Source organism: Oryctolagus cuniculus, chromosome 20 (genome assembly GCF_051225735.1).
Source record: "Oryctolagus cuniculus isolate XC-2025 breed Fujian yellow rabbit chromosome 20, ASM5122573v1, whole genome shotgun sequence".
In the NCBI taxonomy this organism is placed as follows: Eukaryota; Metazoa; Chordata; class Mammalia; order Lagomorpha; family Leporidae; genus Oryctolagus; species Oryctolagus cuniculus.
The window spans coordinates 18,176,707-18,201,489 of NC_142886.1; the positions used below are offsets into that span (position 1 = coordinate 18,176,707).

The 24,783-nt window shown below is 40.0% G+C and overlaps 1 protein-coding gene and 1 long non-coding RNA gene across 36 annotated transcripts in view; one reads left to right on the top strand and one right to left on the bottom strand.

The window, feature by feature from the left end:
• Nucleotides 1-24,783, top strand: part of RAD51B (RAD51 paralog B) — a 657,779-nt gene that overhangs the window by 114,315 nt on the left and 518,681 nt on the right. The window lies entirely within an intron of this gene.
• On the bottom strand, nucleotides 13,041-18,035 carry LOC138847200 (uncharacterized). Of its 2 annotated transcripts, none has more exons than XR_011384877.2 (2): nucleotides 17,865-18,008; nucleotides 13,041-13,214 (listed from the first exon to the last, which is right to left on the bottom strand). It is a non-coding gene; the product is annotated as an uncharacterized LOC138847200 (long non-coding RNA). The 2 variants fall into 2 exon arrangements; XR_016226515.1 differs by lacking the exon at nucleotides 13,041-13,214 and adding an exon at nucleotides 14,764-14,997 and having other exon boundaries at nucleotides 17,865-18,035.

Genomic DNA, 24,783 nt, shown 5'->3' on the forward strand with positions numbered 1-24,783 from the left:
ACTAGAACCCGGTGTGCCGGCGCTGCAAGGCGGAGGATTAGCCTATTGAGCCACGGTGCCGGCCGCCTACATGGACTTTTATAATTGAGAGATAAATTGACAGAGTTTTTTTTTGCAATCTACCGGTTTGGGAGTGGGACAAAAAAGATACACAGATGATTTTCATTGTTGGATAGACCAGGGAGACTTTTCACTACAGAAAGAATGATACCTAGCTATATTCCTGCATTAAAACATTTAATCAGATGTACTCATTGTAGCCAAAGGAGAGGCAGTCCTCCCTTCTCCCTGCAACACTGACAGTTAAATCATAAATCAACATTTAAAAACAATGTAAACTAAACTGTCTTCTAGATAAGAATCAGATAGAGTAAGGAAAATCTGGCTATGCTAGAATGTCAAAATTTTCCACTGATGAAGAGGTATTAAAATATCTAAAGCAAAGTGTTCATAGTGGGAGTCTAAGAAGTTAATATAATTTTTGCACAGTCTAAGACTTGGTGATTTCTAGATGGCTTCCCTAGTGCCATTTGTTGATACCCCTAATTGCCATGTGCCCTTTTTAACTTGGGACATTTAACATTTTTTCTTCAGTTGATTTTTCTTTAAAAGCTTAGATTTTCTTATCAAGTTGTATGCTATTGAAGGGTATGTGATGAGGAAACACAGAGCAGAGTTTGAAATTGAAGTCCTTGACTGGGCTACAGTAAGTCCATGGAGCTCCTAACATTTTGTGAAATTCATGTATGTATATGCTGTATTAATCCATCTTCAGTCAGCATAACAAAATACCTGACGCTGAGTAGTTTGTAAAGGAGTTTATTTAACTCAGGGATTTGGAAGTTGAAATTCTAAGATTGGGGGGCCCCATTACCCTCCCCCACTGGCGTGAATGTCTGTGGAAAAGGTCCCATGGCAATACAGGAAGCCAGGGAAAATCAGGGGCCAAGCTCACTCTTTGTAACAACCCACTCTTGTGGGAATTAACTGGGGTTCTGTAAGCCTCACTTGAACATCTTCCAAGGGTGATGCCTTCAGTGACCTAATTACCTACCAGTAGGCCCCACCTCGAAAGGTTCCAGCTTCTCCCAGCTCTACTACAGGGAGACCAAGCTTTCAGCACAGGTACCTCTAGAGGATTTGCAAAAACCATAGCATATGCTTAGTAGTATTTTTTTGGGAAGGAAGTCCATAACTTTTATAAGGTTCTTGATGCGTGTCATGACCCTTAAGATGTTAAGAATTGTTGTAATTAGGATTTTATCCAAAGAGATCTTCAAGATTTTGTATAGTTCAAGACCATGGTTAGAGAATTCTGTTCCCTAACAGGCATCTTGGAGAAGGAGGAATTGTTTTGGCTCCTTTCAAGAACTATAGTATTGGAATTCTGAGTGAATTTGGGATTTGAAAGTCTATGTTTAACAATAGAGCTTTGGAACTCTCAACTCTGAGTAGTATATAGTTTTGAGTTTAAGGATACCCTTTGGGAAATTTGAAAATGCTTCTTTCTAATTCAACCTTTTAGTTATAGGAATTATTATTTTTAGAAAATAAAATAGAAAGGAGTAGGAAAAGAGAAAAGTTATTATATTTTCTCAATGAAATAAACATAAAATAAACATAAAATAAAAATCAATTTATAAATCTTAAATCTAATAATTTTAAAAAGATTACAAAGAAGTCTTTGGTATGAGTATTTTGTATTAATAATACAAATTGATATGGTGCCTTTTCCCACCTGGACGTAGGTTGGCAGCTTGGGGAGTAGACATCCTCTGTCGTCCCTTGTCACCTGCCATATCTCAGTTTTGCATATTCTTTGCTGAAGAGTAGGATGGTTATAACTTAAGCTTGCAGCTATATAGTTCTGATTAAGCTATTAAAAATGGTTCCAGATAGAAGAAGGAAGAAGTAAAATTTGATATCTCAATTTGTTGTATTTAAGTCCCTTATTTTGACCTAGGTTGTGGTTTTTTGTTGTTGTTGTTGTTATGAAACAGTAGATCTTTTAATACTAGCCCTGTCACACATAGTATTAATACTTGCCAAATAGGATTATGGTGAGGACTACAAAAAATAGCAAACTGTTTCTTGCATGTCGAGAACGTCACAAGTACTTAATGATATTAACTTATCATCATTCACAACATCCATGTTATCTGGCCTCATGACTGAATGTACAGTGTTATTTATTTATTTATTTTTTGACAGGCAGAGTGGATAGTGAGAGAGAGAGAGAGACAAGAGAAAGGTCTTCCTTTTGCTGTTGGTTCACCCTCCAATGGCCACCATTGCTGGCATGCTGCGGCCGGCGCACGGCACTGATCCGATCTGAAGGCAGGAGCCAGGTGCTTCTCCTGGTCTCCCATGCGGGTGCAGGGCCCAAACACTTGGGCCATCCTCCACTGCACTCCCTGGCCACAGCAGAGAGCTGGCCTGGAAGAGGGGCAACTGGGACAGAATCCGGTGCCCCGACCAGGACTAGAACCCGGTGTGCCAGCGCTGCTAGGTGGAGGATTAGCCTATTGAGCCGCGGTGCCGGCAAGTGTTATGTATCAGTAATAAATGACCTAAAGACACAGACAAAAGGGAAGATCAAGTTGATTAGACCCTTGCTTAGCGGAGCAGATTATTTCAGAGGTTGGGAGATAGGTTTATGCAAGCATGTTCAGCTTTCATTCATGAATTGATTACAATATAAATAACTCTTCTGGGAGAAAAATACAGTAATGACATAGAATCAGTTGTAAGCCTCATGAGCACAGGGACTGTTTCTGTTTTGTGTACCTTGTATCGTTAGCTCCATTTAGTGTCTGGCCCATGGAAGATGTTCCATTAAATATTTGCCTTCATCCGTCCATGTTTTCTTCTCTATCTTCAGTGTAATTTGCTATGTTCTGCAGAAATATGTGTGTGTATATCCCTGTTTCAAAAGGGGGCTCTTATGAGGCCATCTGAGATTCAGTTCAGATTAGGGGACATTTTGACTTCTCTGGTCATAGAAACACCATCTTCCTATATTCTAGAATATACAATGCACTTTAAACATCTTTGGAATATAGTAAAAACTAATGATGGCCAGCACCGCAGCTCAATAGGCTAATCCTCTGCCTGCGGCGCCGGCACACCGGGTTCTAGTCCCGGTCGGGGCGCCAGATTCTGTCCCGATTGCCCCTCTTCCAGGCCAGCTCTCTGCTGTGGCCCGGGAGTGCAGTGGAGGATGGTCCAAGTGCTTGGGCCCTGCACCCCATGGGAGACCGGGAGAAGCACCTGGCTCCTGGCTTCAGATCAGTGCAGTGTGCCGCCACAGTGGCCATTGGGGGGTGAACCAACGGAAAAGGAAGACCTTTCTCTCTGTCTCTCTCTCACTGTCCACTCTGCCTGTCAAAAAAAAAAAAAAAAAAGTGATTTCTTGCAGTAGGAAGTGTAGTCTGTTCATAAATATGAGGAGTCTTCAAAAAGTTCATGAAAAATGCATATGAAAAACTGTGAATTTCAAAATATTTTGCACTGAAACATACTTATCTTGCAATTCCATTTTTCCATGAACTTTTTGAAGTACCTTGTATATGCTACTCAGCAGTACTATCACAGTATATTTGTTTTGGTAGCAAATTTACTTAGAGTACATGCAATTGGTAGTCTCCGGTTTAGTATCTAATGAAATATATTGTCACCCATTTGATCTGAATTTGGGTGAGTGTCGTGATAACCATATTGTCTGGTAGTCAAAGGGCTTTTAGCATTTTTCTTTTTCTCTGCAGTACTTTGTTATGTCAAGTGAAATTATTATGATTTTTTTTCAGGACAGAAGTTGAAACATTAAATGGTTTATCAACCAAAATAAGGCAACTACATTTCTTAGCCTTTAATGTAGTATCCAGTTTTCCTAAAGTTTATTGTCCTCCTGGTCTAAAAGGCTTAGACTGAGAGGAGTAACAACATGGTTAAAAGTTCTGAAATTGGAGACTTGGAACCTGTCTACTCTCAATCATTTGATCCTGAGTCATGGAAGAATAGGCAAAAAATTTACTATTTTACCAGGAGAAAGCTTAAGTGTACTGAGTTTAGAATATTAAATATTTTAACCAGTCTAGCATGTTTTTTATAATTCATATAAGTCAAAATTAACGTTATATGATTCTGTTGTTTTGTGATGTGTTCTCATGCATGTGCAAAGTAGTTTATAGTTAGTCCTGAAGGAGCTTCATTGTTATAAGGGCACCCTCTATAGCTTGGTGTTTATTTGCAAAATCAAGCATTTTTTGTCTTATTAAACTAGTGGAATCTTTTCTAGCATATGGAAACATTTCTGTACCTCATATTCTTTTGAGCAAATAACCCCAAGTGACTTAGAAATGTTGAAAAAGTAATAGATATTTCCAAATGCTATTAGAATAGTTAAATTAATATATCCCACAGTATTGAAAAAAGTTATTCACTAGGACAAAAGAAGACTAGAATGAAGTCTAATCACTGTTTTCACTCCAATTCCAGATTCTTTTAATTTTTGTTGCTTATGCAGCACTAATATTACCATAAAAGATTCAGGAGTCATGCTAGGTAGCCAAATGTTGCTCAAACCATATGTAGAACATCCTTTCTGGCTTCTTTATCGAGAAAATGATAACTGAAAGTTAAAGACAGTTGTCCAAACTTTTGAAATGTAGTAATCTATTTTAGAGTATCATTGTCCTTAGCAAAATATGTAGCAATGTGAGATATCAAGCAGTAATAAAATCTGTGCACAGACAAGTCAGTGACATGTTCCTGCAGTATCAACAAATGGACAGATAGATGCAGAGAAGTGATGCTAAACTTCTCATACATTCTGACAATGTATTTAAGCAGAGCTAGGTGCTTCTAAAGAGGAGTAACACATCCCTTCAATAAGATGTGCAATCTGTGGACAGATTTGTTCCTAAATGACATCTTGAAGTTTGGCCTTTTGCAAAAAACATCTTTTGAGGAAGAGCAGATTATAGCTCCTGTTTTCAAGGGTGGTGGCGGGGGAACAACATTACAACCTTATATTAAACTTAGCAAGGTAAAATAAGGATGTCCTTCGAAAACTGACTGGAAGGAGAAGAAAGAGTGGGAGGTGGAGAAAGAGCAAGGGGAAAAGCTCTTTAAGAAGTGGAAATAGTTGGAACTCTGAGGATATCTGATATTGCCAGAAGTACTGCATGTAAGAGAATGTTGGCATAGTGCAATTTTAGAGCTCCCTGAGGATTCTAAAAGCAAAAGAAAAACGTTTCAACACTTACTCTTTCTGAATCATATGTTCTTTGCCATCTTTATCTGAATGCCTGGATTCCCACCAGCTGTTTTGTGAAACTATTAATCCAGTCCTGTGTAGTGCTGAACACTGTGCTAAGCATAGCAGAAAGAGCAAGATGAGGAGGACACTGCTTCTGTCTTCAGAGAACTTACTATCTAGTAGAGAAGAGAACAGACATATTCACATCTCTGTAGAACAAAGCTGAATGAGTCACCTGAGAAGATGGTATGGACAAGGCAGGACCCAATCTTTGTTTCATAAACATGAATGTTTCATGAAGGAGAAGCATGTGAACTGGTTATGGCTATATATATAGTGTGGAGAGATGAATGGGATTGGAGTAAGAGTTTCATTTTTGGCCAAGAAATAGCATGAACAAAGATGGAGTAGAGGTGGAGATGTGGGATTTATTTGAGAAAAGGGGATAGCTGAGTCAGAGAGAATTCTAGATTGTTTTTTAAGTTTATGGTACCATGAAAAATTATTAAAATTTACGTATTTTTACTTTATTTCAAAAGGAGAGGGAGAGAGGATGAAAGAGAAAGAGAGGGAGAGATAGAAAGAAAATAAGTCTTCCGTCTACTGGTTTACCTCTGAAATACCAGCAACAACTAGGACTGGGTCAAGCTGGAGCCAGGAGCCCAGAACTCTGTCCAGGTCCCCCAAGTACTTGAGCCATCACTTTCTGCTTCCCAGGGTGCGCACGAGCAAGAAGCTGGTATTGGCGGTGGAACTTGGACTCAAACCAGGCACTGTGGTATGGGATTCACCATCCCAAGTGATGTCTCTACTGCTGTGCCAAATGCCTGCCCAGAAAGATAGACTTTATGGAAGAGTGGTGGGAGATAAAATGGCAGGTGAAGCTTGGAGCCAGGTCATGGAGGGTCTAAAAGTGAGTGAAGATTTTAAACTTTCCCCTCTGGGCAGTAGTAGGGAATTCGTGGAGCTGTGCTTGAGGATGATTAATGGGAAGGATGCAATGCAGAGGGGAACAGAACAGACCCAAGATTGAAATTAAAGGGCTATTGCCTGCGCCCTCCCACGCAGAGCCCAAATGAGACATGACATAAGAAATGGAGAAGAAGGGAGAAGAATTTGGTAGACAGGGTCAGCACAAGAGAGCATTGGCTATGTGGGGAAAGTGAGGGAAAGGAAAGAGTCGGAGCAAGATTTGCATCTGGATAACTAGGGCAGTGGTGGTGCCCTCAACAGAAGGAAGAAAATTCGGAGGAGCTGATCTGGGGCATTAAGAAGCACTAAGTGCTTGAGAGGAATGTGTAGGGGCACCTAAGGACCACAAGGAGGGAGAGAATCAGCAAGAGCAGATTGAAGGTAAGGGCTTCAGAAATACATGGATTTGGGAGTCTGACTAGAAGAAAAGATTCAAAGAGGGAGGAGGCAGCCAGCTCAGCATACCGTTACAAAGCTGCCCTTGGGGTCACGGCCATGAGTGTTCAGCTGCCCCTTGTGGTGGCAGCCCTTATCCGAGTGCCAGTTTGAATATTGGCTGCTCTGCTTCTGATCCAGCTCCTTGCTATTGTGCCTGGGAAGGCAATGGAAAATGACGCAGGTGCTTGGATTCCTGCCACCCAAATGCGAGTCCCAGATGGAGTTCCTGGCTTCTGACTTTGGCCCGGCCCAGCCCTGGTTACAGTCTTAGTTGCAGCTACTTGGAGAGTGAACCAGCAGGTGAAATATTTTCCCCTCTCTCCCTCTGTCTCTCTCTCCATCACTCTGATTTTTAAATAAATGAATAAATAAACAACAAATAAATAAGTAAATCTTAAAGAAACAACTCACACAGACGACAACTTAGAAAAGTGTTGTGAAAGGCTAGACTTTATAGTATGATTAAAAATACTGGGACAGTTCTGTGGCATAGCAGGTAATCCCATAAGGGTGCCAGTTCGAGTCCCACCTGCGCCATTTCCAATCCAGCTCTCTGCTGTGGCCTGGGAAAGCAGTAGAAGATGGCCCAAGTCCTTGGGTCCCTGCACCCACACGGGAGACCTGGAAGAAGCACAGCTCCAGCCATTGTGGTATCTGGGGAGTGAACCAGCAGATGGAAGACCTCTCTCTCTCACTCTGCCTCTGCCTCTCTGTAACTCTGCCTTTCAAATAAATTAATTAATCTTTTAAAAAAATACAAATACTATTTAGATACCATTGATAAGAAATGTACTTATTTTTTAAAAATTCAAATGCTGGCATTGTCTAGAAAAATGTAACAGGTTTATTTATGACTGTTATAAAGTTGACTGTGAAACTTGTTAACTGAAACATTTTGACTTGCCATGATGTTTTACATCTCTGTATTTCTATTAAAATCTACAAATAAATGAAAATGTAGAAACTGCCAATATCTGATTTGTGTCTCCTATTTTCCACCCACAATCATATACTTAGGTACATTTTGATCCCAGGGTGGGAGGAAATCTAATATTCAGAACTCCTATTAAGAAGATGAAATTTTTTATTTTTTTGAGAATGAAATTCTTCCCTACTGGATTCTTATTTACATTCCCTGTGTATGCAGCATCCTAGCCGATGTCTTTTGGCATACTTGTTGCATGTTTGGCATGGATAACACATAAGCTGGTGTCTTCATAAAGACCAACCAGATAGGCCTCACTTGTTTTGGACGGAGCACCAATAGCTGTGCTCTGGAAGCACAGATCTGTTTTGAATATCAGTTTTGGATCCAGAAATGTAAGTGATGATAGTACTGTTAGTACTTATGGTCTCTCTCTGTCTCACACACACACTCACACTCACACACACACACACTCACACACACGCACACTCATACACACACACACACACTAAATACTTAGGACTTGAAGATACTTTCAAAGGTTATATAGGGGAGTTGTTCCAGGGTTGTAGCTTGAGGTTTCACCAAGTGTATCTTTTCTGTCACTCAGTAGCATGACAGCATCTGACTCTTCTTGTCTCTGATTTCTTCTGTTTCCTACGAAAGATATCTCTCAAGGTTTAGATAAATCAAGAAAGAGCCTTTTATGTAAAAGATGTTTGAAGACTTCTAATTTTCAAAATTTTGTGTTGACAAAAATGAAGCACATAGAAATTGCTGGTAGTTCAGAAAACTGAGACACATTAACTTCCATGTAGCTAAGAATGATTTTATTTAATAGACTTGGTAAACCTCTAGAGAACCAAGCGATGTTAACCATCAGAGCAGACTGTTGACAAGACAGGTCCTCGTTTTTCTGTTTTGTTAGCATGAATGCTGCATGAGGGAGGGCTGTGAACTGGACAGTGTGTAGAATTTGCAGATTAAGTTGGATTAGGATGAGGTTAGGGTTTTGAGCAGAGATGGAGCAGAGGTAGAGATGTGGGACATATGTAAGAGCCTTCTTTCTCCGGTCCTTTTCTAGAAGAAAGACTTTTCACAGCTACTTGAGAGGACAGAGAATATTGCGTCTAGAAAACATAACATATTTTTTGTCTTGCTTTGCTTTGATGTTAGGTGCCTGTTTTTTGGTTTCTGCCTGTTGCTTTTAAACCAGGAAGAAATGAAAAACAGACTCCAGAGTCTTTACATTTGAATGGCAGTGTCTCCCTTCAGTGTAACTGGATGTCAAATGTTTTAAAAATGTTTTAAATACCTGCTATATGTACGATGATGACGAACAAGATAAAATTCCTGCCTTCAAGAAGTATGTAATCTGTTCAGAGAAACTTCACTTAGGAAATTTGGGTTATTTCCTTAAACTGTGCTTTCACTATGTATGGGATAATATAAGTAAACCAAATCATGATTAATATTTTATATTCTCAGTGGGATTTTAGAGCTATACTGTCCAATAGATTAGTCGCTAGCCACATGTGGCTATTTAAATAAGTGAAAATTAAATAAAATAAAAAATTCAGTTGCACTGATTACATTTCAGGTGCCCAGTGGCCATACATGACTAATGGCTCGTATCAACCTGCGTGGATATGAGCATTTCCATTATTGCAGAAGTCGTTGCTGGGAAATGCTTCCCTAGAGGTTTAGAACATATTTTATGTGTTTTGTTCAGGTGATGCCTGCCATGTGCCAGGTGTTGTGCTGGAGCCAGGTGATAAAGTCCTAGTTCCTGCCCACATGATCCTTTCAGTCTTGGTGGGTGGATCAGGATAAGTAGATGGGTGAATAACATAGGGTGTGATAGTTGCCACTGTAGGAGGAAAAGTACAGGAGGCTATGAAAGAACCTAAGGAGAAGTACAGAAGCAAAATTCAGAGTTTGGGGAGAGATGTGTAGTTGCTTGCTTGTTTAAGTTAGGGAGATGAGTGAGAGAAAGCATGATCCAAGCAGTGTAAAACCCTGGGATGTGAAAGAATACAGCACGTGTGAGGCCTGAAAGATGTTTAGTGTGACTGGAGCCCAGGTACTCTAGATCTCTTAGTTCAGAATCTTTCTGTATTATGATATGTTTAATCTCCTGAAAAAAAAAAAAAAAAACCAGAGAGGAAACTGTCCCTGCTCCTTTCCACTATTTGGGGATCTCCTTCTACAAGGGCATTTCAGAAAGTTCATAGACATGCATATTATGAGAGAAGCGTGCGTGGATTTCACTTTTTTGCCCCAAAATAAACCCATGTTTTCATCCATTTTTCCACAAACTTCTTGAAGCACTGTCACAATTCTCTTATATCTGTGGATTCAATAGTAAGAGAAGGACACGAAAAAGATGAAAAGGAAATTGAGGCCGGCACCGTGGCTCACTAGGCTAATCCTCCGCCTAGTGGCGCCAGCACACCGGGTTCTAGTCCAGGTCGGGGCACCGGATTCTGTCCCGGTTGCCCCTCTTCTAGGCCAGCTCTCTGCTGTGGCCAGGGAGTGCAGTGGAGGATGGCCCAAGTACTTGGGCCCTGCACCCCATGGAGACCAGGATAAGTACCTGGCTCCTGCCATCGGATCAGCGCGGTGCGCTGGCCATGGCGGCCATTGGAGGGTGAACCAACGGCAAAAGGAAGACCTTTCTCTCTGTCTCTCTTCTCTCACTATCCACTCTGCCTGTCAAAAAATAAAAAAAAAATAAAAAAAGAAAAGAGAAAAGGAAATTGAGAGAAGGAATATCAAAGAAATAAAGATGGCAGGAGGAAATTTGACAGAAATGAAGCAGGGACATTTGGTAGGGAATGACAGTATCACTTATGATTCTCTGTCTCTAATCAGAAGTTCATATCAACCATTTCAAAAGTTAATGCCCTCAAATGATTGACTTGGTATTATAGAGTATGTTATGTGAGACTATTTTTTTCCTGAGGGATTTAAAAATTGAATTTCTTCTTGACTCAATCAAAAATCATAATAAAATTTACTGTATTGTGTTCTCATGATTCTATACTCCTCTTCTTAAAAGGATAAACTGTTCATTTATTTGAAAGACGGACAGGCAGAGACAGACAGACAGTGGTTCATTCCCCAAAAGCCCACAACAACCAGGGTGAATCCAGGAACCCAGAACTTAATCTGGGTCTTTTCCGTGGGCAGCAGGTACCCAAATTCTTGAGGCATCACCTGTTGCCTCCCGGAGTCTGCATTACCAAGAAGCTAGAATTGGGAGTAGAGCCAGCATTTGAATCAGGCACTACAATGTGGGATGTGTGGGGTGTGAGAGTCCCAATCAGCATCTTATCGTTCTGCTAAGTGCTTGCCCTACACCCTTATAATGTAAACACCTGGGAAGCTATTTAAGTTGCTTTTGTTCCATTTTTATAGGACAAAAATAGTTACTGTAAGATTAAGACCTGTAGTTATATAAGAAGTCAGAGACAGAGTAGGATCAAGAAACAAAAGAATTATATCTTCCTTCAACCCCCACCAATTTTAGAGACTGTTATGTGCATTATACAAAATACATTGCACACAATAAATCTCTCACGTTTTGTAAATATTTAGCTACAGTTGATTGATTTCTGCTCCGCTGGCAGCCATCACGTCTCTGTTCTGCATCGTGAATGTCTGTTTACGTGTCTGTGCCGCCATCATCTGCTCCAGCGTGGAGGCTTCTGCAAGGCAGGGATCCTGTCTGTTTATTTTGCATGATGGTAGGCACAGAGCTCTGTACATGGAGCTTTATTTTTACTTGAAGCTGCTGCTGCTGATTTTCTTTATGAATTTCTTTTCTTTCCTGTCTTCAGATTGACTGAATCTTCTGATCACTCTTAAGTCTATGAAACACAGAAGTGGAATTAAATGTTGAAAGCCTCGCCGGGCCAGGCAGCAATCTTTCTCCCATAGCTCTATGAGGTCTTATGCCACCATAAAGAGCTACTTTCTTATAAAAAGATGAAAAATGTAGAGCAGCCACCCACATTGGTTTTCACGAAGAAGTTTGGTATCTAGTCTTACCACCAAGTGCTTGTCAAATAAACCTGGTATGAGGTCAGGGCTGAATACAGTAAACAGAAGACTCACATAAAAGCTACAGTGAAAATTTATTCCTCTTAATTTGCATCTCTATTCTTATTTGGGACAGGCTTTAAGTTAAAAAAAATTATTGGTTTATTTAGGTATTTTATTTGAAAGGCAAAGAGACAAAGTCGAAGACAGAAACAGAAAGATCTTCCCAGTGCTGACCTACTCCTCAAATGTCTGCAACAGCTGGAGCTGGGCCAGGCAAAACCAGGAGCTTGGAATTCAGTCAGGTCTCCAAAGTGGGTGTTAGGGACTGAACCACTTGAGCTATCACCTCTTGCTTCCCAGGGTGCCCATCAGCAGACAGGTGGAATTGGGAGCTGAGCTGGGACCTGAACCTAGGCACTCCAAGACATGGGCATCCTAAGTGGAATCTTAGCTGTTACAGCAAAACAGGGGGCAGCATTTTGAAACAGTATTGGGATTGGGGACGGAGTAAATTTGTTGAGGTTGTGCTACAGCCAAATGAATAAGGTCTCAGTACTTTGTGAAGATGCTTTAGCTCTAAACAGGTTTTCTTAGGTATCTTTCCCACAAAACTCTCATCTTTGTATTTTGTTTTTTCATTTGTATCATGAAATTACAAAACTGGACATCCAAAGTCATTCATGTGGAATAACTGTTAAGTTTAATTTTCTTTATTAGAATGTCCAGATACTAAAAAGAAACTTCCTAGTTCGATAGGGAGCTTTTTAGCATTTCCTTTCTGCTTCTCCTTTGCCTATTCTGCCCTTTCTCAAGATTGATCATGAGTTTTCTATTATATTTTAAGAAACTTTAGGGGTTACTTGTCATGTCTTTTATCTTAGTTTTTCCCATCACTTTTTTGTTTTTAACTTGCTATAAATGATACATTATTTGATTTCTAGATTCCTCATTTTTAATGTTGTATTCTGTAAACTCTTGATGTTTATTCATGTAAATAGGAATTCACTGCCAGTATTATCAGTTCTGAAACTTAAATTATGATTTTTTGATGTTCAGAATATTTCTGTTTAATTCTCTTGGTTTTCTTTGGTCAATACCTTCTTTGGAAATTTATGTTAGCATCAAAAATTAAAGATAACCCAGGGATAAATATCCTGAAGCATCTCTAAATGTTGTTAGATACCTAATGATGAAAGTTTATCAGTCAAAAGTTACCATCTTCTTTATAATGTGTATATATACCTTTTGACAACTCAGATTTTTCTTATTAATTATATATTTGCATTATCCTGCCAAGAACAGACATCCTTGTAAAGCACTTTATAAACTCTATATAAGTATGCAAATATTTAGCATTCTATATTGGATCTGTAAATATACTTCTTAAAACTAGCTAGATTTATCTTTTTTTAATTAATTACTTTATTTAACAGTCAGAGTTACCAAGAGAGTGAGTGAGAAACAGAGAGAGAGAGAGATCTTCCATCAACATTTGCTGGACTCCAAGAGGAGGGGTTTCCTTCTTTTATACAGGTTTGATAGCGTTTTCTGAGGCCTGTATTTGCTTAACCTCTGAAAGAGAAGAACAAAATTGGTCATGAAGAAAGCAGGAGAGGTTTTTGTCCACATCTCCTCTGTATCTCTGTCTCCAGTGCCTTGTAGCTGGCAGTTAGAATACCAACATAGCTCACTTTGCCATTTTTCAAGGACTGCAGTATACTCATAGCTTAAGAGAGAATATTGTTCTTGAAAACTTAGACATTTGGTATAATTGACATAAATATGTTTAATCCCTGGATGGACACTTAAGTTCTTTTAAAACTTACAGCTAAACTATCAGACGTGAACACATTGCAAACGATATGGTGTAGTTGAAGGGAACAATGCTACCAACTGACTTGTGTAAATAAAGGATTTCACTTCTCAATTTTTTTAAACTAGAAATCTGCTTTTTTCAAGAGTTTCAAACACAGCATTTACATATGTTGTGTCTACCTATCAAAATCAATGTAGAAGTAATATATATGTTTATTATAAAAAATTAGGAAATTCAGATAGGCAAAAAGAAATCACTGACTGTAACAGAAAACTACTAACATTTTCATATGTAGCCTTTTAAGTGTTCATAGTTACATATGTTATCCACACATACACATAGAATTACACATATATAAACAATAAAGAAATTTAAAAATCACTTCATGTTGGTGAAAAATGATATTGTAGAGCTAAGGAAACAAACTGAAGACTAATTCCACCATTGCAGAACTAATAAGTGATAGAGAACCAGTAAAGACCAGGATAGAGTTGGCTGAAGATTTAATGGCTTGGAACAAAAGCTTGACATAATCACAGTCAACACAGGGGTCAAAGACAAAGGTTAAGGCTTTTTGTTAACAGTGATGGAAATGCCACAAAGACCAGTCAACCAAAAGATCAATGGTGTGTGTGAGGAAGAGGACCCAACAAGTTGCATTTAACAAGTATTTAGGGAAGTGATACAGCTAAACTTCACTGACCTGAAGAACTGACTCAACAACTCAAAAGGATATATTGAAAATCGGTTGAGAAGTCTCAACATCAAATCATATCCTGGTTGTTAGTGAATGAAATAAAACCTTTGGTTGATACAAGCAAAAGCAAACGGTATCTGAGAGGAGGCTTAGACGGGTCTTATTTCTGGGCTACGGTGTGCAGTACTAGAGGAGCACTGTCAACACGATTCTGATTGAAGAACGTTGTACCCAGCCAGGTTGTTGAGGTGGAAAGTCAACAGGTATATATTCTCAAGGGTGAAAGACCTTGGAAAGGTCTTTGAAAGGTGAAAGAGTCTAACATCTATGAGACTTCTGAAAAAACTTGTGATTAAACTTAGCTGACCAAGAGAAGAATCAAGCTCAAGACTGTTGTGATAGTAAATGTATTTATATATAAAAGCGAGATTTAGAAACTATAGAAACCAACAGAACAGATTCTAAACTGTATACAATGCATAGTAAAACTAATAAATACAACAAAATTGGGAGATAGTTGAAAGGAAAAAGGGATAAGAGATTATTAATCTCTTTATAGCAGCCATTCAATCACTACTGTCTAAAACTTAAAGAAAACTTAAAGTAGCTTTTTTTTTTTTTTTTAAAGATTTATTTATTTACTTGAAAGCGTTACAGAGAGGTAGAGGCAGAGAGAGAGAGAGGTCTTCCATCTGCTGGTTCGCTCCCTAGCTGGCCTCAACAGCCGGAACTGCGCCAATCCAAAGCCAGGAGTGAGAAGCTTCTTCCGGGTCTCCCATGCAGGTGCAGGGACCCAAGCACTTGGGCTGTCTTCCACTGCTTTCCCAGGCCATAGCAGAGAGCTGGATTGGAAGTGGAGCAGTCAGGACTCAAATGGGATGCTGGTACTGCTATGCCACAGCATTGGCCCCAAAGTAGCTTATTTTTAAAAAAACATATTATTTATTTATTTGAAAGAGTTACAGAGAGAGAGGGAAAGACAGGGAGGGAGAGAGAGAAAGAAAGAGAAAGAGAGAGAGAGATAGTGTCTTCTATCTGCTGGTTCACTCCCCAGATGGCTGCAATGGCAATAGTAAGGCAGGCCAAAGCCAGGAGCCAAGAGCTTCATCCAGGTCTCCCATGTGGATGCAGGGGCCCAAACACTTGGGCCATCTCCTGCTGCTTTCCCAGGCCTATAGCAGGGAGCTGGACTGGAAATGTAGCAGCCAGGACTAAAAACCGGCATCCATATGGGATGCCAGTATTGTAGGCAGTGGTTTTATCCACTCTGCCACAATGCTGGTCCCTTAAAGTAGTTTAAAAGTAACATTAAGCCACTCTCTCTCTGAGGTGTTAATTATTTTTCTCTGAGGAACTTTTCACAATTAATGTATCTTAAGTGAAGAAGCATTAATCTAAAATTTCTTCAGTTTCAGTTAAGCTTTTATTAATTTCAAGTAAAATTGGAATGAATTATTTTTAAGAATTTTTATTTATTTGGGGAGCCAGGGAGAAAGCACACACTAGCGCTTCCCCAACCACTGGCTCAAAAATGCCTGCAATGGCCAGGAGCGAGCAGAAGCCTGGAGCAGGAACAATCCAGGTCTACCACGGAGTGTCAGGGACCCAGTCACATGAGGTGTCACTGCTGCTTCTCCTGGTCTGCATTAGCAGGAAGCTGGAGTCAGGAGCTGGACATGGTTACTGACCATGGTGACCATCTTTTATCCCCCCATTCATTTGATTTGAAAGGCAGAGAAAAAGAGATCCAGAGAGACAGAGATCTTCTACATGCTGATATACTCGCTAAATGCCTGCAACAGCCAGGACCAGACCCAGCCGACACCAGGAGCTGGGAACTCAGTCTGGGTCTCCCACAGGGGTGGCAGGGATCTGAGTATTTGAGCCATCATCTGTTGCCTCCCAAGATGTCCATTACAAGGCAGCTGGGTTGGGAGTGGAGCTGGTGCTTGACCCAGGCACGCTGACGTGGAATGTGGGCATACCAACTGACTTCTTGACCATCGTGCCAAATGCCCACCCATGTGTGGGGATCTTATCCGGTATCTTAACTACGAAGCCAAAACACCTGCCTCCCAGAATTGATATTTTTATTTTAAAAAGTGACTGTAGGGATAGGTGTTTAGTACAGTGGGTAAGTCACCACTTGGGACACCTGCATCCCATATCGGAGTTCCAGCATTGTGTCCAGTCCCCTTTGCTTTTATTTATTTATTTATTTTTTAAGATTTTTATTTATTTTCTTCAAGGCAGAATTATGGAGAGAGAGAGAGAGGCAGAGAGACAGACAGAGGGATTCCATTGGCTGGTTCATTCCCCAGTGGTCACAACAACAGCCAGGGCTGGGCGAAGCTAAAGTTAGAAGCCTGGATGCTGTGCCACAATGTTGGTCCCTATTTATTTACTTTTAAAGTTTTGTTCCTCTGCTCCTGGTCTAGATTCCTGTGAATGCATACCATAGGAAGCAGCAGGTGATGGCTTAAGCACTTGGATTCCTGCCATTTGTGTGGGAATTCTGTGTGGAGTTCTGGGTTCCTGGCTACAACCTGGCCATATGGGGAGTGAACCACCAGATGGAAGATCTCTCTCTGTTCCCTTCCACTTTCCCTCCCTCTCCCTGTCATACTGCCTTTCAAATAAATAAAATAATATACATTTTTTTAAAAGGTGACTATAATCTGTTAAATTATCCAGGGAATAATAAATTTATATCTGTCCACCCATTTATCTTTGTATGTGATTGGTTGTCTGGAATGCTGCTTATTAAATGTTAACGCTGAGTTTTTTCCCAATGGTGAGATTTTTGGGTAATGGGTTATATTTTTCATTTTATTGAATTTTTATTCTGAGAATTGAGGGGGGTTTCTCCAGGGCAAGAATGTTTTAATCAAAGTAGTACTATGGATTTAGTACTCTGAGAAATGAATTTAGACTTATATAGTTTTATATCCTCATTTTTATAAGTTTTCATGGTCCTTTTCCTGTTGCCATCATGTTTAAGAGCTGCACGTTATTTTATGGGTGTGCTTTATGTATTTCTGCTTCCAGTCCCAATCTCAGTTTCTTCATCTGTATTGACAGAGCTGGACTAGACTAGTGCATCGCAGTCTCTCTCTAAGCTGTGGAATCCTACAAAAAATACAACAACGTCCATCTCTTGGCTTAGAAACCTCACGTGGAATAAGTTTCAAAGCTGTGCAGATTAGGTAATTTCGGAGGTTCATTCCATTTACCACTGGAAGGTATTTTTCTTTAGGATTTTATTTTCTTTTTTTAGTGACTGATTTCCTCATGTTAAAAAAAAGATCAGATAATAGCCATGACCTTAGAGATTCAGAGTTTTAAAGTAAAAGCAGCCTTTGACAACAATCTACTTTCCCTAACTTTATATGTGAAGAAACCAAATTTAAGTTGCTTAAAACTAAATTATACAGCAGACTGAAATGAGTGGGGCTCAGGCCCGGATCCCTGGCTTTTTACGCTGTTCTTTCTCCTGCAGTCCGCATACTTGTTTTTAAAGTGGCGGGCAAAGAAGATGACAGTTTTATCTCAACCCATTTCACGCTTGTGAGTGTCAGGAAACACACGGAATTTATTAGTGTTTATTTTCTTCTCATGAAGAGAGATAAGCCACACAGCCGTATTGCGCTCCTGAGCTTGAGTTAGAAAGGGGAGCGAGTAAGATTCTGGTGAGGAATAAAGCATTTACCTGTCAAAAATTTGGAATTTACTGTGGTTGCCGAGATTCAAAATAAAGCGAAGACTTCACTTGGCACAGGATGAGAAAGAAAGCCGCTGCAAAGTGTGTGCGCGTCACGGAGAAGATGCCGGGGCTCCTGCAGGCACCCAGTGCGGGGGGGTGGGAGGGGAGTGTTGTTTCTTTGTGCCTGTTGCCTGAGCTGATTTATTTAGTTATGATTTCAACATGCGTGCAAGGCAAACCCCAGAAAACATTGCGCAACAACATTAACCAGAACAAATGGTGTTTTTCCCTTACCCACCCCCCACCCAAGGTTTTTAAAATAAAACAGCAGTGGATTTCTTTTCTTTTCTTTTCTTTTTTTCTCACATTGTTTAAATGGCTCTGATTATGTTTGGCTATTGGGTGTGTCCAGTTATAGAATCTTAAGTGGCAGTGCAGGTTCCTGAACAAGAAAGAGAATTAGAGGTGATGTGGCTTGATTATTGGAATGTGTAGAATGTAAAGTTGGGAGAGGTACCTTGGTCTACCACAGGCTGCACTTGGTAACAGACCTTCTTGTTAAAAAGCCCTATTATTATTGGAAATTTAATTTGGAAGCTGCTAAAGAAGGAATTTGACAGGAAAGAAAAACAAGTCACCTGGTCTCTTATTTCCTTTCTACATGGCACTTTGAAGAGCTATCTTAAGGTCTCAGTCATCCTGGCGTGGGTTAATGTCACCATTCTCACAAACGTGAATTGAACGCACATGGCACTGCACTGGGTGGAGCACAGAGAAGCGGGTTGATATCCTATCAAGCAGGTCAACAGAATCCCAAACTCCTTTTCCCACACATACTCCAAGTGCTCTCTGTCTTCACGAATGCCCCTGCCTCCCATTCTCTTAGCTGGGACCTTACGTTTGTCTTGAGTCCTTGTATTCCCTTAGTCTCCATACTAGTCTATCAGCAAGTCCTGCATCCTCTGTCTCCAAAAAATGAACCCTGTTCATTCCCTTTTCCCCATTCTCCTAGTCCTTTAGAGTGCTACTTGTCTACTTCCAGTCTTTTTATTTTCTAATCTGTCTTCCACGCTGCTGTCAAATCTCTTTCTTTAAAGACAGACCTAAACATATTATCTGGCTGAAAAACCTTTGGTGGGCACCCATTAACATGTAAGAGATTCAGTCTAAAGTTCGTAGCTTGTCATGCCAGGGTCTGATAGTCTGTCCCCAGCCTACTTATTCTTGCCTCATTTTCTGCCGTAATTTCCCTTTGGTCCTAGTCCCTGTTTCCAGACACAGATATATATCTACACTGCGTCCAGCAGCTTCCTCATTGTTCTTGAGCTTGCTTGTACTTATGCTGCGATCATGCCATTCCCCAGGCCCATGCACACAGAGTACGTCTCCCTAACTGATAAGCTACTGCTTATATGGAAAAATGGAGGAAGCAAAGATTTTCCCCTGAATACTCTTTGTAAAATAGGACAAAAACAAATGAATAAACAAATCAAAAACCAAGTGTGCAAAGCTCCAAGCAATAAGTACGACTGTTAGGGTAGTGTTCAGATTACTTGTCCCTGGGCAAGCCAGGAGGAAGCGCTTGGTTCTGGAAGGTACTGGAGTCAGAGTAGTGATGAAACTAGTTTTTAACAGTATTAAATGACTACCTATTACTGCAGAGAGTCAAGAGCTGGCTCTTACTTTTATAGCTGGAGGATAGAGGAAAAAGAGGCACAGTCAATTCCTGGTGGGGTAAATAGGTTCAAGAATTAAGAGAAAACTCTAATTATCCTTGACTACCTACTACTATGACCATCTCTCACTTTCCAGGGAAGTGAAGGACTGATAGGAATCCACAGGACAAAGAGCCTCTGCACTGGTGTGGTTTAAAAATCACCAGGACAGAGTCAGAGTTGGTGGGTTTAAGAGAGTAAACTGAGCAAAGGAAAACAGCAGCTGTCTACTGAAAGTTAATAAGGAAACAGAGGTCTTTCCCACATGGGTGCTTATCATGCTTCTCCCTAACCTTTGCGTCTTCCTCCTGCTCAACTTTTGTTCTGTTCATCCATGTCTGATTCTTTACAAAAATTACTTTTCATTATCTAAGTAACATCTAGGTTAATGTATTATCTCCAAAACATTCAGAGTACCTGTAAAGGCTGCTTGGACACTCCCCTCCTTGCCATCACCCCTCACCCCAGTAGGTCCCTACCAACACCAGAATTTGACCATTGTTTTCAACATCTAAAGCCCTTTTTCTGTGCATTGATTGTGAGATACATGTTTGGGTAAATAGGCTTATGACAGACATATAGTATTTAGGTGTGCCGGATTGAAGCAGAGTAACAGGTGCTCCAATATGGGAGGCCAGTGTTTGAGCAGCAGCTTAACACAGTCTGCCGCAGCACTGGCCTCTGCATTATCTTCTAATTCTATTTTCCATGAGCATTTTAAGCCCCCTCATAGAACTTGCACATCTTTCCCTATTAGGTGATTCATCACATCTTTTCAGCTTGTGACATGTGGTGTCATCATTGAGACTGGCTTTAACCTTTCCTCTTCTCATAGAAATCTCATGTGGACAATTAGAAGGTGAGAGAGGGAAAAAAAGGAGGAAGCAAGTATTGCGCCTGATGCCTGATGAAAAAGGTGGCAATTTCTGGCTTGGAGAAGAATGTTTTCCTTGCAATTAGACTGTCTTAGAAACGCTAGTGGACTCAGTTCCCAGGGCATAACTGGCATTAACACCCACATCCTTCCCTAAATCACTGGCATTGCTAGGAATTAATGCAACTAGGACTTCATGTTATTTAGACATCTCTTTTTCCTGCTTCCCTGTTCTTAAGTCCTTTCTCCTCCATTGCTTCTGCTTATCACTTAAATTGCCAGATTCCAGAAGCAAATTTGCAGTCTATAAAATGAGGGGGTTAGGCAATCTTTTAGGGCTTTTAAAACTCTCAGGTTTGTTAAATTATTGAACTAGCATATTTTTCAGCAAATACATTTTTGACCAACAGAAACTTTTCTTTGCTTGATTTAGGTCATAGTTACTTGTGAGGATAGGAGAGTACTCCCCACAGTTCATGGAAAATGAAAATAAAAGATACAAGTTTACCTTGATGCAAAAAATTTTGAAATCCATGCATGGATTTTTCATAACGTATTTTCCACAAACTTTTTGAAGACCCCTCATAAATAATTTAATAATATTAAAATTGATGAAACTTGCACTATTTATTTGTCATTCTTTCTTGGAAAATATTTATAATGTTCATTTAATGTTTAGAGTAAATTTCTTAAACAACTTGATGACTGTCAAGTATTACTACCACCAAACTATAGGCTTAATTAGATTAGGCCACTATTATATGAGTTTCTTTCCTTCTTTTCTTTTTTCTCCATAAAGCTAAGAGTGCAGAACTGAGTCAGTGTGAAAGGGAGCCTCTGAGAAAGTATGTTGAAGATGTTTGCACTTATTCTACACTCTGTGTGTTCAGAGATTTAAGAGGTACCATCATGTGCCAGGAGTAAAGGGTTGGGAGTCAGGAATTAAGGAATTAGTCCCTGCTCATCACTGTCTCCCTTTGTAATTGTAGGAGCACTCCTTGCTCTTAAATTTTCCCATCTATAATATGCAGTAGATTATTTCTGACTCTCAACTTCCCCAGGGATGTTTTGTGAAATAATAAACTGGTGCCAGTTATTTTGTGCTCCTCAGTAAAAGTCTTGTACAAATTAATGGTAGTGAGATGATGGTTATATTGTGTTATTTAATAAAGTTCTTGAAACAGAGAAGCAGTACCCAGAGTAGGTCACTTAAAGGTTTTATTTCTCTTAGGCCAGCAAAGAATGTTCTGTGTTAGGCAGAACAATGCAGAAAACATAAAAACAAAGGTCTGTAGTGTGGTAGGAGCCATGCCCTGATGCACGTCATTCTTCCCAGCTCTGGTGTTCTCCATCATTGTGACTCTGCCAGAATTCTGACACTGTCTTTGCTGCTGCTCTGCCAGATTCTTTCTAAACTGGACTTCTCACCTTCTTGTTATTTGTTATAAAACACGTGAAAGACTCTTTGCCTCCTTGAAAAATGCCTGTTACTATTTCTGTTGATGCAAAAACACCAGTCAACTTCTTCTTTAAAGGAAAAACAATTGTTGATCAAAGGAGTTATTTGTTTGAGGGGACAGATTAAGGAGATTCATTCTTTCCTCATTGTCCCTTTTTTTAAAAGGAGTTTTTTTTTTTTTAAGATTTATTTATTTATTTGAAAGAGTTATACAGAGAGAGGAGAGACAGAGACAGAGACAGAGAGAGAGAGAGAGAGAGAGGTCTTTCATCCGATAGTTCACTCCCCAGTTGACTACAATGGCCAGAGCTGCGCCAGTCTGAAGCCATGAGCCCAGAGTTTCTTCCAGGTCTCCCATGAGGGTGCAGGGTCTCAAGGACTTGGGCCATCTTCTACTGCTTTCTCAGGCTATAGCAGAGAGCTGGATCAGAAGTGGAGCAGCCGGGTCTTGAACCAGTGCCATATGGGATGCCGGCGCTTCAGGCCAGGGCGTTAACCCGCTGCACCACAGCTTTGTCCTTTCCAAGTTGATGTCACCCCAAGTGCTGTGAGAATTCCTTAGAAACTTAGTGTCCAGTTGCTGCATAAAACTGACTTGATAACACGCAGTCCAGCCGCGTTTGTTGTGGATTTTCTGCATCTGGTGATTATTCTCTTATGATGTAAAAAGTATTAAACAATTATAATTTTTAAACTAATGTCATCATCAAAGATTTGCAAGCACATACAAAACTGGTTCTAAGCACAGCCTAGACTTGGGATGGATTATCTCTATAGCTCAGTAGGTAAGCTACTGTGGAATGCTTCAGACCAGGTGCCGCCGAGGCAGGATAGTTTGCTGTGATATTGTAAGGAAAGATCTGTTCATTTATTCACCAGTTTCTTATGAACTTAAAAAAAGGTGACTTGTGTTTGGTTCATTCCAAATTTAAATTTGTTATATTTCTGATGCCAGCAGAATATATTTTTTTCTGTGTGCTCATTTAGTAGAGTTGATTGTGGAATATGGTTTTACCAGTTTAAAAAGTTTGCTTTTTGATTCTTCTATGTCAAGTAACCAAAAAGGGCAACTGGAGAGGATACCATTGGTTTGTTTTGCATGTCTGTTGTTTTTTCTTTTATTGCCTGCAAACATAGATTGATTTGCAGCTTTGTACTTAAAAATATAGTTTAATAGCATTATAGAAAATTTGGAAAATGGAGAGAGGAGAATGAGCTGGTTCTTGATCACAACATAGTTCTTGGATTTCACTGCCCCTGGACATTTTTTGTTCCATGTGACTGTGTGTGTTACACAACTACTTAGGCCATCATACTTGGTGGATAGACTTGGCTATTTATTCTCTAGTTGCAATGTAACCTTAACACCTTGTATGAGTCACATCACCATAATTCCTTCATCTGTAAAATAACAAACATATAATTTGAGATTTATTTAAGTTAGTAGAAACAAACCTTTTATTTTTTTTAAACAATTATTTAGCTAATTTAAAAGAGTTAAAGAGGAAGAGACACTAAGGGATAGAGAGATCTTCCATCCCCTGGTTTACCCTAAATGGCCTCAATGGCTGGGGCTGGGCCAGACCATAGCCAGGAGCCTGGAACCTCATCTGGGTCTTCTATGTGGGTGCAGAGGCTCAAGCACTTGGGCCATCTTCCGCTGCTCTCCAAGGCACATTAGCAGGGAAGTGCAGCAGCCAGGACCCAAACCAGCAGATACGGGATGCCGGCATCACAAGTGGTGGCTTAACCCACTATGCTACAACTCCAGCCCCAGAAGCAAATCCATTAAAGTTGTGCAGAGGTGGCTTTCACTGCGAATGAATTTGAGATACAGGATAGCATTGTCACAGTAGTGCCTTCTTCTGCCTTTAAGAATGATGCTTTATATATATGCATTGCATGTTTTGCCATAAAACAGTGAGTGTGCTTCTGAGGTAGTCTGACTGCCTTCTGCATATTTTAGCTGGCAGTAATCTTAACCATCTTGTACTTCACATCTGGTTTATTCATGAGAGACCTATAATTAATTAGCAGTTCTTCTTGGTCTTGTTGTTTAGGGAAGACTTATAATATACCCTAGGTGGTGTCAGATAGCAGGCAGAAAACTGAATAGCTAAGCCCTCTTAGTTTAGAAAAATTGTGTCTCCTTGCTACCAGTATCGTTCAGACAAAATATGATTTTTAAAAAATAGTTTCCATTTTCCCTTGACTCAAATGACAGCAATATGTCTGAGCAGCCTATGATGCTTGTTCTTTGGTGTGGCTTCTGAGTTTTAGGACAGCTGGGAAGAATGCAGGCTTTACAAGGACAGGCTTCTGGAGTGTTTGGAAGGGTTATGCAAGGAAGAATTATTGGGCCAGGTACCTTTCATGTCTGTATCTGCCAGAGTAAAAACTGTAGAGGCAAGAATTTGAGTGAAAATATACATATGTTATATTCCCAGGGAAAAATGATTTTTTGATGCATGTAAGAGTCCAAATTCTTGGTAACCAATATCAAAAGAAGGTTAGTGTTTTCTGATGGGTTGTCAAGTTGCTACACACTCCTATTGCTGTGTCCTACTTGAGGTGTCATTATCAGAGAAACCTTGTGAAATAAATTTTCTAAAATGAAGCCTCTTTAATTACATCACACTCTGGTTTTATGTGGAAACTATCATGGCATGAATTGAAAGCAGCTTGGGCAACCTACTCATCTGGAAAATTCTACACTTCAGATCTTTTTTGAGACCTGGCTTCTAATGGAAAAGGCATGGTGAGAGGCTACACTCAATTTCTCAAAATCTAAATTTCCTTAAAAAACCTTCAGAGGACAAATTGCCTTGTCTGCATAGATCCCAACAAGGGTTAGGTTGGTTTCAGGACATTTTATCT